Source organism: Schistocerca cancellata, chromosome 9 (genome assembly GCF_023864275.1).
Source record: "Schistocerca cancellata isolate TAMUIC-IGC-003103 chromosome 9, iqSchCanc2.1, whole genome shotgun sequence".
NCBI classification, from domain to species: Eukaryota; Metazoa; Arthropoda; class Insecta; order Orthoptera; family Acrididae; genus Schistocerca; species Schistocerca cancellata.
Window position 1 is genome coordinate 311,372,792 of NC_064634.1, and position 14,750 is coordinate 311,387,541.

Here is a 14,750-nt window from a genome sequence, read left to right on the forward strand (position 1 = left end):
GAAATACTGGCTCGAGCCCGGGTCTGGCACAACTTTTCACTGTCATTCCATTAAACAGCTAATGGCTGTCCGTATTTGCAACTACGAATACCTTTCACGTATGGAAGTATAAGAGGCCATAAAAAAGTTTCAATTCGAAGGCCTTACAGTCTGGAATCGGCATGCCAATCCGGTAAAATTGCCATGAGCTAATTATCTTACAACAAGAGATAAATACTAAGTCGAAACAACTATTACTTTAACATTACAATAATCTCCATTTTCATTCATTCGAAGCAACGCTGCAGCCTCGATGCTTCGAGTACAAACATCCGCTTAGGAAAATTTATAAATGACTGTGCTGATAAACCCCTTACCTTATTTGATTTTCAAACAGCTGAGCAGAACTGAACGTAGTCAGACATTTCTCTCTTTACTTATTCTGATCAACCCTAAATTGACACACAATATTTTTCAGCGCAACGCAATCTGACTTCCAAAAATCCCTACAAAAGAATGGCCCTGACTAACAATAACCTAAACCCTTCATGAACCACTTACCTCACAAAAATCTTCGTTACTCAAACTACTGCAATACAGCGAGGGCCAATACTGCCAGCTAAATAAAAGATTCTGACTACTGAAGGCACTAACTACTGACAGGCATAGTTAGCAGATGAAAGATTTTGATAGAGAGCATATGTATATATCAGTTCACGACATCCAGTCTTAGAAATTTACTCTTTCTGATGGACACACGTCCACATCGTCCGCTCTCAAAATTCTGCCATCTCTCTCCCCACATCCACCACTGCTGCCAGCCCAGCTCAAACTGCGCAACGCTACGCGCTGTTCACATCCAACTGCCCAACACTACAATAGGAAATATTCCAACAACGCAAAACAGCCACAGACTGCACATAGCACAGTCAGTGATTTTCATACAGAGCACTACGTGGCGTTTCCAACGTAAAAACCTAAACAGCCTACTTACAACTGAATGCGCCTGAAGTTCAGTACTCAGTAAAGGGTTCTGACTACGAAGTCAGTTGCATGGGGTGGACAACGATGTATCATCTACTTGGTGAACTTTAATAAAAGTTTCATCCCAGATGGCCAGGCGCCTTGTGTCGAATCGCAAGCAGCACGAAATTTGGCGCACCATTCCACAACGATGCTTTCTGACAGACTTGCTGCCCCATACACAGTCTCCGATGGATGTCTACCGGTGTTTGTCCCTTGGCAGCCAAGAAAAGAATAACAGACCCTAGTCCTGTTTAGATGCATTTGGTAACAACATCGCCATAGATCACGTTTGCACAGTTACCATATTCACGTCGGAAAGACACGAATGCCCGACTAGTCCCTTGCCTACATGTCGGTGCTTATTTGCCGATCGCAGTAGCGCTACTTTCTCGTATATGCGCCTCAGCAACGCCGTCAAACGGAAATTTTTTGATTGCCCTTTATACAAAGGTGTGGCAACGGCCTTGCCGCTGTGGATATACCGGTTCCAGTGAGATCACCGAAGTTCATCGCTGTCGGGCGTGGTCGGCACTTGGAAGGGTGACCATCCAGGCCGCCATGCGCTGTTGCCATTTTTCGGGGTGCACTCACCCTCGTGATGCCAATTGAGGAGCTACTCGACCGAATAGTAGCGGCTCCGGTCAAGAATACTGTGGTCTCACCGCCAGACACCACACTTGCCAGGTGTTAGCCTTCAAATCGGCCGCGGTCCGTTAGTATACGTCGGACCCGCGTGTCGCCACTATCAGTGATTGCAGACCGGGCGCCGCCACACGGCAGGTCTAGGGAGACTTCCTAGCACTCGCCCCAGTTGTACAACCGACTTTGCTAGCGATGGTTCACTGACAAAATACGCTCTCATTTGCCGAGACTATAGTTAGCATAGCCTTCAGCTACATCATTTGCTACGACCTAGCCATGCGCCATGTTCAGTTACTGTTGATATTGTGAATAATGTACAGTCAAGAGCTACGTTCACCATTTATGGATTAAAGTTAAGTATTCCACCAGCTACGTCCGTTTTTTTCTAAAGTCTAATTTCCTTGTCCTGTTCCAGACCTCACGCCAGCCTGCGTGAGCTAAAACGCGAGCCTTTCGGCTTCCTCTAATAATCACGCTGTTGGCTCTCCTGCCAACCCACAACAATTATACCATCATAACGACCGGGAGAGCGGTGTGCCGACCCCTCCACTGAGGATGACATGGCGGTCGGATGGTCCTGGTGGACCACTCGTGGCCTGAAGACGGAGTGCTTTTATTATATAAAAGTGTCTTACGTTTTAAAGGCAGAAATGAGTTTCAGCACGGCTACAAACTACCAAAACGACCTGCCACACACCCTTCTTCAGTCTGCCAGCCCACATCAGAAGTAAAATCGATCAAGTCTCCGCTAGAAGCGGATTTTTCGTCGTCTCCCTAGGAAATGAGAGAGAATCACAGGCAGGTGGCATCTTCTCCTAGGTCAGCACGTCATAAGAATTGCCAGCCAAGGGGAAGGCAACCATCCCCTCAACTCTGCCTACTTTTGCTGTTAGAACCAGCTGCAGAAGATTAGCTTCTCTTGGTCTTTATTTTCCTTTGTTTTCTAGGAACACTCGAGAACATAGGAAAATATCGTAAAACTGAAAATTCGAAAAAGTGGTACAAATGTTTTTTGTATTTCAGTCTCGAAAGCTTAGAAGAGATCCTAGAAGTAACACTAAACGGGTCATTTTAAGGCAAACGTTGTACACCCTCATATTTTATACAAAACGTCTTCCTCAATAAATAAAATAATTTTCTTGGAGATCCTAGCAATAAAGCTAATCGGCTTTTTTCTAACCACGTAACACCTTCCTTGTGTTTCTCTTTTGAATTTCTTGGCAGCGCAGAACTGACACACTTGATCCATTTTCCCAGTGACAACGCGTTTGTGTTGTTTTACTGTTGGCAGGTGTTCATCAGAGTCAAGAGTATCGTCGGGAGAGTCCCAAGGAAGTGTGACAGGACCGCCGCTGTCCTCTGTGTACATAAATGATTTGGCGGACTGGGTGGACAGCAATCTGCGGTTGTTTAACGATGATGCCGTTGCATACGGCAAGGTGCCGAAGTTGAGTGACTGTAGGAAGATGTAAGACGACAAATTTCCATTTGGTGTGATGATTGGCAGCTACTCTAAAGGTGGAAAAATGTAAGTTAAGCGGATGAGGAGAAAGAATAAACCTATAATGTTCGGATACAGTAATACCAGTGTCCTACTTGACTCAGTCGAGTCGTTTAAATATCTTGGCGTAACGTTGCAAAGCGATACGAGTTGGAGTGAGCACGTGAGAACAGTGAAAGGAACGGCGAATGGTCGACTTCGGTTTGTTGGGAGAATTTTAGGAAACAGAGGTTCACCTGTGAATGAAACACGCGTATAGGATGCTGGCGGGACCTATCCTTGAATATAGCTTGAGTGTTTGGGATCCGTAACAGTTCGGATTGAAGGAAGACATCGAAGCAATTCAGAGGCGGGCTGCTAGATTTGTTACCAGTAGGTTCGAAAAACATGTACGTGTTACGGAGATGCTTCGGGAACTCAGATGTCAATACCTGGAGGCCAGGTTACGTTCTTTTCGGGAAACGCTATTGAGAAAATTTAAAGAACCGACATTTCATGCTGACTGCCGAACGATTCTACTGCCGCCAACATACATCGCGCGTAAGGTTCAAATGGTTCAAATGGCTCTGAGCACTATGGGACTTAACATCTTAGGTCATCAGTCCCCTACAACTTGGAACTACTTAAACCTAACTAACCTAAGGACATCACACACATCCATGCCCGAGGCAAGATTCGAACCTGCGACCGTAGCAGTCGCGCGGTTCCGGACTGAGCGCCTAGAACCGCGAGACTACCGCGGCCGGCGCGCGTAAGGACCAAGAAGATAAGATACGAGAAATTAGGGCTCATACGGAGACATACATGTAGTCGCTTTTCCCCTCTCTCTGTTTGCGAGTGGAACATGAAGGGAAATGACAAGCAGTGGAATTGGGTACCCCCCGCAACACACAGTACGGTGGTTTGCGGAGTATCTATGTAGATGTAGATGTAGATGTAGATGCAGATGTTTAGTGGGATCATACCGGAGTGCTTCATCTGCCAAAATGTAATATCTGCATCCCCTGCTTTGCATTTCTTGAACAGTAATGTTTTGTTGATATGCTTGTGATTGGTTTGTTTGTAAATATCACTCACTCTGAACCTACTCAGTTCATTCTGTAATCTTGTTTCTTCAACAGTTTCTCTGTGTGTATTTTCTGAGAGTCTTACTCTATCCTCTTCTCTAATTTCATCCCGTTTTTCCAGCTGTTATGTTGTCTCTCTAGCTACTCATTCTCTTGTCGCTACTCATCTGTTTCATTTCTTCACTGTTCTTTGCGTTTGCTTTTTTTCACATCACCACTGGCAAGATCTCATCACTTATGTTCAAGCATTCTGTTCAATGTTAACATTACTTAACACACTAAATTTGTCTTAACACCCTACTCACTACCTAAAGCAATTCTCTTTCTCTGTCATTTACGACACTATCACTTTTGATTTCGCCTGACGCGCTCTAATCGATTTCCAAAAATACACTGAATCACGTGTCTCCACATCGGCAATATATACTCTTTTGACCTACAACGTGCCTCCACCACAACAGCACTAGGGAACAATCGAGAACTTCCTTCTCCTTATCATGTTGAGCAATATTCCACAACATTCTGCAACATTCTCTAACGTCCTAGAAAGGAACATTCTGGCCAGTATTGGCTGTTTTGGCACTCGATTTCCAGCTCATTCTTAGACTTCCCGTAAGAAGTACATTATTGCGTTTTCCTCTATTAACCCAATCTTCGAAGCGAGCTGTTGCAGTTCGAAAACAAAGCTTCATGGATGGGGGATGCAGGGCTACCACGCCCTATAAGCTCCATGAGGCTGCGGCTGTAGATTGCCGGTTCTAGCGGCATGGACGGACGCCACGCCTACATTTATAATATACAAGCATATTGATTTTCTTATTTTAAATCCTTACTGTTTATTTATTTATTTATTTACACGTCAAGTTCCGTAGGACCAAATTGAGGAGCAAATCTCCAAGGTAATATAACGTGTCAGTACATGAAATTACAACATAAAAGTAATAACAGATAACAGTCCATAAGTTTAAGTAAACGCAATCAACAATACAATAAGAATCAGCTTAATTTCTAAACGAACTCCTCAACAGAATAGTAGGCGTGACCCATGAGGAAACTCTTCAGTTTCAATTTAAAAGCACGTGGATTACTGCTAAGATTTTTGAATTCACGTGGTAGCTTATTGAAAATGGATGCAGCAGAATACTGCACACCATTCTGCACAAAAATTAAGGAAGTCCGAACCAAATGTAGGTTTGATTTCTGCCGAGTATTAATCGAGTGAAAGCTGCCTTATTCTCGGGAATAAGCTAATACTGTTAACAAGAAACGACAGTAAGAAATATATATATATATATATATATATATATATATATATATATATATTGAGAGGCCAGTGTCAAAATATCCAGACTCGTTAACAGGGGTCGACAAGAGGTTCGTGAACTTACACCACTTATTGCCTGAACCGCCCGTTTCTGAGCCAAAAATATCCTTTTAGAATGGGAAGAATTACCCCAAAACATAATACCATACGACATAAGCAAATGAAAATAGCAAAGTAGACTAATTTTCGTGTCGAATTATCACTCACTTCTGATACCGTTCGAATAGCAAAACTGGCAGTATTTGTGGAACACCTAGAAATTTGAACTGTTCAGTTTTACTAATCATATGCCCGTTCTGTGAAATTAAAACGTCAAGTTTTATTGCATTGTGTGTTAGAAACTGCAAAAACTGAGTCTTACTGTGATTTAGTGTTAGTTTATTTTCTACAAGCCATGAACTTACGTCGTGTACTGCACTATTTGAAACCGAGCCAATTTTGCGCACAACATCCTTTACTACCAAGCTAGTATCAGCAGCAAACAGAAATATTTTTGCGTTACCCGTAATACTAGAGGATGTATCATTTATATAAATAAGGAAGAGGAGTGGCCCCAACACTGATCCCTGGGGCACACCCCACATGACAGTACCCCACTCAGATCCCACATCACGGCCTTTATCAACACTGTGAATAATGATCTTTTGCTGCCTGTTGTAAAGTAAGAGGTGAACCAATTGTGAGCTACTCCCCGTATTCCGTAATGGTCCAACTTCTGAGCAATATTTTGTTATCAACACAATCAAATGCCTTAGTTAAATCAAAAACCATGTCAAGCGTTCGTAACCTTTTGTTTAACACATCAAGTACCCAACAGAAAAAAGAGAATATAACATTTTCAGTTGTTAAACGTCTTCTAAAGCCGAACTGTACATTTGATAGCAAATCGTGTGATATAAAATGATAAATTATCCTTACATACCCAATCTTTTCAGTAACTTTTGCAAACACAGATGGCAGTCTAAAATTATCTACATTATCCCTTTCTCCCTTTTTATAAAGCGGCTTTACTACTACTTCAATCGCTCAGGAAAATGACCATTCCTAAAGGAAAAATGGCTAAATACAGGGCTAACATGTGCAGCACAGTAATATTCTGCTGGACACTCCACCATAACCATGAGAGTCCTTAGTCTTCAGTGATTTAATTATTGACTCAATCTCTCTCTTATCTGTACCACAGAGGAGTATTTCAGACACCAATCTCGGAAAGGCATTTGCCAAGAAAGCTATATGATTTCCGGTAGCAACTAAATTTTTATTTAATTCACCTACAATGCTCAGAAAATGATTGTTAAAATCTGTACATATATCTGATTTATCAGTAACAGAAATATTTTTACTGCAGCTCTAACACCAGCTACAACAGGAATTTTTCCATGAGTGACCCCACGACGACCACCACCACCACCACCCACTAAACTGTCACCTATAAGCTTAGCCAGCCTCCCCTTCCCATACCTATTGAGGTAACCAGATCTACTGATAGACCCAACTGGCACCACTGAGATGTGACCCATTCCCTCTGCCATCGGTGCCCTCCCCAGCCCCACGTTAATGCGCCTAACAGCCGCATTAAGGTGAGGCCGATCATGACGCTGAAACAGTTGCACTAAACGAACATAGGTGCCACCAGTTTGAGTATCTATGTTTACCAGGGCATTACCTACAGCATACTCCCCGTCCCTATCAAGACTGTTCTCTGCTCCCCCCACTTTCACTACCTAGTCCTCCTTCGTAAAATTCCTACATAACTCCCCTATGCTGTAAGTCACTTGAGCCAACCCCGCACTAGGATTCACAATGCTCGTGACCTGGTACTCACTCCCCAACACTTCCTGCAACTGCTGGTCCACACCTCTACCGTGAGAATTACCTAGCAGCAGAACCTTCTTCGTTCTGTTAGACTTTGCAACTAACCTATCCACTCTTCTGTCGGTTAATTTTGTGTTGATCTTCATGCTCTATTTCTGTCAGCTCGGCGTTTATTTTAGTCTTTGGTGTATTACTCTAAATATCTCTGATTTGTAATTTTCTGGAGCACAGTGCTAGCGACTCTTCGAGAAGACCGTTAGGTGTCCCATATGCACCAATGTTCCGACTTTCTCGGTGGTCATTTTCAAGAACGTGCGGTGTCTCTGACCTGCAAACAATACTGGCAGCTGCTCATGTCTCCTGCCCTGCCCAGCGCAGGAACCGCAATACACAGAAACGAAGTGCCAAGCAAGACCGAACATCAGTAAATGGTTAACGAGGCGAACACGGCAAGTAGCATAACGCGATATCCTAGAAATGCCGCTCTGTGGGAGAGGAACCGAAATAAGCGAATTCGTGTCCCGGCTTATCCGTAGACACTCAATCGTTACTGAGAATACAACGGTCAAACTTTTCGAGGCACTTTGTGTGTCCCTTAGTGCGTCATAAGCTCAGCCGATATCGTCGCACAATGGCTAGCGTCGCGTTTTCTCACTTCTGCAGCCCGTGATCGATACCTGATTTTTCTTTTTCTTTATATTATTATTATTTTTTTTTTAAATTATCTACTCATATCTGTAGAAGGTTACTGTTGTGGACTGACAAGACAGCCAGTCCACAGTGACGGGTAACCGAAAGGCACGCGTTTAATTCACGCAGGCTTGCTTAAGTCTGAAATAGGATACGTAATGAATGCTATAAAGAAAAGTACGTAGATGCTGGAATACTTAACTTTAATCCATCATTTGTATACAGCATTCTTGATGATACAAGTGAGACTCTATCTAGAAATGGTTAATGGTGCCTTGCTAGGTCGTAGCCATGGACTTAGCTGAAGGCTATTCTAACTGTTTCTCGGCAAATGAGAGAAAGGCTTCGTCAGTGTAGTCGCTAGCAAAGTCGTCCGTACAACTGGGGCGAGTGCTAGTACGTCTCTCTAGACCTGCCGTGTGGTGGCGCTCGGTCTGCGATCACTGACAGTGGCGACACGCGGGTCCGACATGTACTAATGGACCGCGGCCGATTTAAAGCTACCACCTAGCAAGTGTGGTGTCTGGCGGTGACACCACAGTTACAGTACGAAGGTTAAGTCAAGTGATACAAGGGCGTTACATTAAATGCAAAATTTGCAACTCTATTCCACGATATGTTCCATACATGTATTACATAATGCATGTGCTGAGAACTGATGCTTACGGAAAGGCAGCATTAGGTGTGGACGGGGCCGTAATCAGTTACCGTTGGTTGCTCAGTGCTTTTCTCTTTTTTTTTTTTAATGGTTCAAATGGTTCTGAGCACTATGGGACTCAACTGCTGTGGTCATAAGTCCCCTAGAACTTAGAACTACTTAAACCTAACTAACCTAAGGACAGCACACAACACCCAGCCATCACGAGGCAGAGAAAATCCCTGACCCCGCCGGGAATCGAACCCGGGAACCCGGGCGTGGGAAGCGAGATGCGGGCTTTTTTTTTAGTCACGTACACTTTGTTTGGAAACCACTGCAAATGAAGTTGACAATAAGGAATAATTATCAAATTTGACTTTCGAGACACATTCTTAAGCAAATTGCACTCGCAGCTGAAGGCCTTATTGACCAGAAATTCAAATTATTTGTCGGCTGAAGGCCCCAATAGTAATAACTCAAAAAACAATTTCACGGCTGAAGGCCTCGATGGCAAATTCTTAAGCACCAGTTAAACTTCTCCAAGAGATACTAAAATATTTTTAAAAAATTATTTAGAGACAGTATGTAATTAAAAATTCTTAAGACCAATTGCATTCGCGGCTGAAGGCCTTATTGACAAGAAATTCAAATTATTTGTCGGCTGAAAGCCCCAATAGAAATAACTCAAAAAACCATTTGACGACTCAAGGCTTGGATAGCAAATTTTTGAGAAGCAATTAGACTTCTTCGAGAGATATTTAAAGAACAATCATCAACATTTCAATGTTAAGATATTTTGTCTAATTAAAATTTCTGAAGACGAGTTACACTCACGGCTGAAAGCCTTATTAACAAGAAATTCAAACTTTTTGTCGGCTGAAGGCCCAAACAGTAATAATTCGAAATTAAATTAAAAAAAAAAACAATCATCACAATCAGAGTAAATCAAGAGAGAAGTGGGCCTTAGAGAGTGCTCCAAGGATCGACCTGGGAAAGTCGCTCAACTTTGTAAACGATGAGACAGGCAGCCAAGAGTTGTATTCATTTAACCGCGTGGCAACACAAACTAGTGACGGTTTAAACGCAGACCAACACTCTTTCAAAATCTACCTAATGTCTGATAACCAATACAATGATGTAATAACCCAGGCAAGGCGGAACCGACAGACAGTACTGCATCTTCAGAGTCTGGTGTTTAGAACACGCAGAAGCAGAAGGAACCACTACAATCAAATTAGTCCAAAAGAAACAAAATATCCGAACCACAATCAAGGAGGCTCTCGAACTACTCGCCTTACCGGACAGCAGCGCAAGGCAAGGAAAAGTACACTGCCGTGAAAATACGCTAACCTCCAGGGCAGGTAACTGGGGTGTTAGCTGCCACTAGGCAGAAAAATACTCTGGTTGAACTTCACCAATAGACACAAGGAATTCAATGATTAATAATAATAAGTGGAGGACAGCTAATTAATTTCGCCAACTCCAAACACTCCACTCGTTGCTCTTTGTCTCAGCGACCCTGCGAGCAGCAACGCACAAACAAATGGCGTGATCGCAAAATAGTGAAGGTTTCACTACTGGGTTAATGTTCCCTCATCTCAAACGTCCTGGGTCCGGTGGACAACGAGGTTGTGGCCGTAGCAACTGCAGTCCCTCGATCTGGCAGTGCCAGCGGTCCCGGCATGTCTAAATCCTGCCAGACCTCACTGCTGCTCCGTCCCAAACGAACTCCCCGACACACTCCGACCACGAAAACACTTCACTTCCCTCCAAAGATAGTACCACCATACTAGATATCGATAACCACTGCTGCTGCCACTTGCAGACAGACAACGCTAGCAAACGTAGTAGCGCCAATAAACACAAGAAGAAAACGAGACACCACTATCCATATTACACGATGCCAATCTACCAACGGTACCAACGTGAGCCACAACATGGCTCATGTGAATATGATGGTTTCAGGGGTTATACTGTTTTTAAATTCTCATATCCTTGTATTTCATTGTTATATCAACTGTTATTTTAATTCTTATATTTCATTCTTATGTTTATTCATCAGTAAGGTCTGGTGCATATCATTGGATGGTATCGATCGTAGAAACATTGGAAGCAGAAATCCCGACTAGGACGAGCCTTGCGCTGGGGTTGGTACGCGATAGCGACATTTCTTCGTCTGAATCCTACTCGGAAAAGAAACGTCGTTAATTTTGGTGAAGATTTCAAGCGTTGCCAATAATTTCGCTGCAAAGAGCGCATAACGCATCACTTTTCCAAAAATCGGCGCTTGCAATTCATTGCGAATCAAGATACATTACAGGAAATTCATCGAAAAAGTTTTCAAGTAATTTTCTCCTTCATTTATTGTTTTTTTTTCTCAGTTCATTCACCAGATATCAAATTAGTGGGCAAATAAGCATAACGTTATTTGAGTTTACACAGGAATTGGTATAGTAATCGCCTACTGAAAGGGGGAGGTAAATGACACCACAAGAACCGTGCCCCCTGGACACATGGAGCAGTGTGTCATCTGGAAGTCCTTGAACAGACTATGGACCGAAGTCGCAAGATCGAGGGACAGTCTCAAAAATGGTTCAAATGGCTCTGAGCACTATGGGACTTCTGAGGTCATCAGTCCCCTAGAACTTAGAACTACTTAAACCTAACTAATCTAAGGACATCACACATATCCATGCCCGAGGCAGTATTCGAACCTGCGCGGTTCTGGACTGAAGCGTCTAGAACCGCTCGGCCGCAACGGCCGGCGGGACAATCTCCTAAAATGAAACTTCCAACTGCCAACACAACACTGTGCGAATGCGGTGAATTGCAGACAACCCCGCATTTCTTGAAATGTAACTCATGCCCAACCAGCTGTAGCATGAAAGACTTAACGTCTGCAGCACCCAATGCTGTCAAAGTTTCCCAGTTCTGGATGAATACTGTATAGTTTTCCTTGTATGTATTGTATATGTGTTCATTTTAATGTACCTCTGACACGGATAAAGAAAGACCAGTTTTGAACTCGAGGCGCCGGAGTGTGAAGCTGCGACGCTAGCCACTGTGCCAAAGCTTCGGCTGAAATATTTTCTCGCTAAAAGGCATATAAAGTACCTCGAAAACTTTGATCGTCGTTTTCTCAGGAACGAGTGAGTATCTACGGATAAGCAGAGACATGTGTTTGCTTATTTCGACTGCTCTTTCACTGCGCGAAAAAAATGTTAGATCAAACACAGAACATAAGTATACCGCCGACAGCCTCAAAAACGGACAAAATGCCACTATCATTGTTAGTGAGGCACATAGGAGTCAGCAGATGACGTGTGAGGTACCTGCCGGCCAGTTGATGAGTATAAGGTGGGGCAAGTGCCTCCGAGCTTTCACCGTTCAGTGCGGGTTTTGTGTATGACATTGATAACATCGTGAATTCTAACCAGTGTGAAGTGCCTGGTTCTCTAATGGGTAAGCAAGGAGCAAATCTTGTCACGCTCAATTCAGGTTGTAAGGAAACAGTTTGTTTCTTAGCTTCAGCCTACACTACTGGTCATTAAAATTGCCACTCCAACAGGAAATGCAGATGATAAACGGGTATTCATTGGACAAATATAGTATACTAGAACTGTCACGTGATTACATTTTCACCAAATTTGGGTGCATAAATCCTGAGAAATCAGGACCCGAAACAACCACCTCTGGCCGTAATAACGGCCTTGATACGCCTGGGCATTGAGCCAAACACAGCTTGGATGGCGTGTACAGGTACAGCTGCTCATGCAGCTACAGCTAGATACCACAGTTTATCAAGAGTAGTGACTGGCGTATTGTGATGAGCCAGTTGTTCGGCCACCATTGACCAGACGTTTTCAGTTGGTGAGAGATCTGGAGAATGTGCTGGCCAGGGCAGCAGTCGAACATTTTCTGTATCCAGAAAGGCCCGTAATGGATCTGCAACATGCGGTCGTGCATTATCCTATTTGTTCATGAGACCCAGAAAATATTAGATACAGGCTGCCAGGTAGATGCTATTTTTCTTGACTTCCGGAAGGCGTTCGATATAGTTCCGCACTGTCGCCTGATAAACAAAGTAAGAGCCTACGGAATATCAGACCAGCTGTGTGGCTGGATTGAAGAGTTTTTAGCAAACAGAACACAGCATGTTGTTATCAACGGAGAGACGTCTACAGACGTTAAAGTAACCTCTGGTGTGCCACAGGGGAGTGTTATGGGACCATTGCTTTTCACAATATATATAAATGACCTAGTAGAAAGTGTCGGAAGTTCCATGCGGCTTTTCGCGGATGATGCTGTAGTATACAGAGAAGTTGCAGCATTAGAAAATTGTAGCGAAATGCAGGAAGATCTGCAGCGGATAGGCACTTGGTGCAGGGAGTGGCAACTGACCCTTAACATAGACAAATGTAATGTATTGAGAATACATAGAAAGAAGGATCCTTTATTGTATGATTATACGATAGCGGAACAAACACTGGTAGCAGTTACTTCTGTAAAATATCTGGGAGTATGCGTGCGGAACGATTTGAAGTGGAATTATCACATGAAATTAATTGTTGGTAAGGCGGGTACCAGGTTGAGATTCATTGGGAGAGTCCTTAGAAAATGTAGTCCATCAACAAAGGAGGTGCCTTACAAAACACTCGTTCGACCTATACTTGAGTATTGCTCATCAGTGTGGGATCCGTACCAGTCGGGTTGACGGAGGAGATAGAGAAGATCCAAAGAAGAGCGGCGCGTTTCGTCACAGGGTTATTTGGTAACCGTGATAGCGTTACGGAGATGTTTAGCAAACTCAAGTGGCAGACTCTGCAAGAGAGGCGCTCTGCATCGCGGTGTAGCTTGCTCGCCAGGTTTCGAGAGGGTGCGTTTCTGGATGAGGTATCGAATATATTGCTTCCCCCTACTTATACCTCCCGAGGAGATCACGAATGTAATATTAGGGAGATTAGAGCGCGCACAGAGGCTTTCAGACAGTCGTTCTTCCCGCGAACCATACGCGACTGGAACAGGAAAGGGAGGTAATGACAGTGGCACGTAAAGTGCCCTCCGCCACACACCGTTGGGTGGCTTGCGGAGTATAAATGTAGATGTAGATGTAGATCCTGCTGAAATGTAGGGTTTCGCAGGGATCGAATGAAGGGTAGAGCCACGGGTCGTAACACAGCTGAAATGTAACGTCCACTGTTCAAAGTGCCGTCAATGCGAACAAGAGGTGATCGAGACGCGTACCCAGTGGCGCCCCATACCATCACGCCGGGTGATACGACAGTATGGCGATGCGGAATACACGCTTCCAATGTGCGTTTACCGCGATGTCGCCAAACACGAATGCGACCATCATTATGCTGTAAACAGAACCTGGATTCATCTGAAAAAATAACGTTTTGCCATTCATGCACCCAGGTTCGTCGTTGAGGACACTATCGCAGGCGCTCCTGTCTGTGATGCAGCGTCAAGGGTAACAGTAGCCATGGTCTCCGAACTGATAGTCCATGTTGCTGGAAACGTCATCGAACTGTTCGTGCAAACGTCCCCATCTGCTGACTCAGGGATCGAGACGTGGCTGCACGATCCGTTACAGCCATAGGGATAAGATGCCCGTCATCTCGACTGCTAGTGATACGAGGCCGTTGGGATCCAGCACGGGGTTCCGTATTACCCTCCTGACCCCACCGATTCCATATTCTGCTGACAGTCACTGCATCTCGACCAACGCGAGCAGCAATGTCACGATACCTCAAACCGCAATGGCTATATGCTACAATCCGACGTTTATCAAAGTCAGAAACATGGCGGTACGCATTTCTCCTCCTTACACGAGGCATCACAACAACGTTGCACCAAGCAACGCCGGTCAACTGCTGTTTGTGTATGAGAAATCGGTTGGAAACTTTCTTCATGTCAGCACGTTGTAGGTGTCGCCACCGGTGCCAACCTTGTGTGAATGCCCTGAAAAGCTAATCGTTTGCATATCATAGCATCTTCTTCCTGTCGGTTAAATTTCGCGTCGGTAACACGTCACTTCATGGTGTAGCAATTTTAATGGCCGTTAGT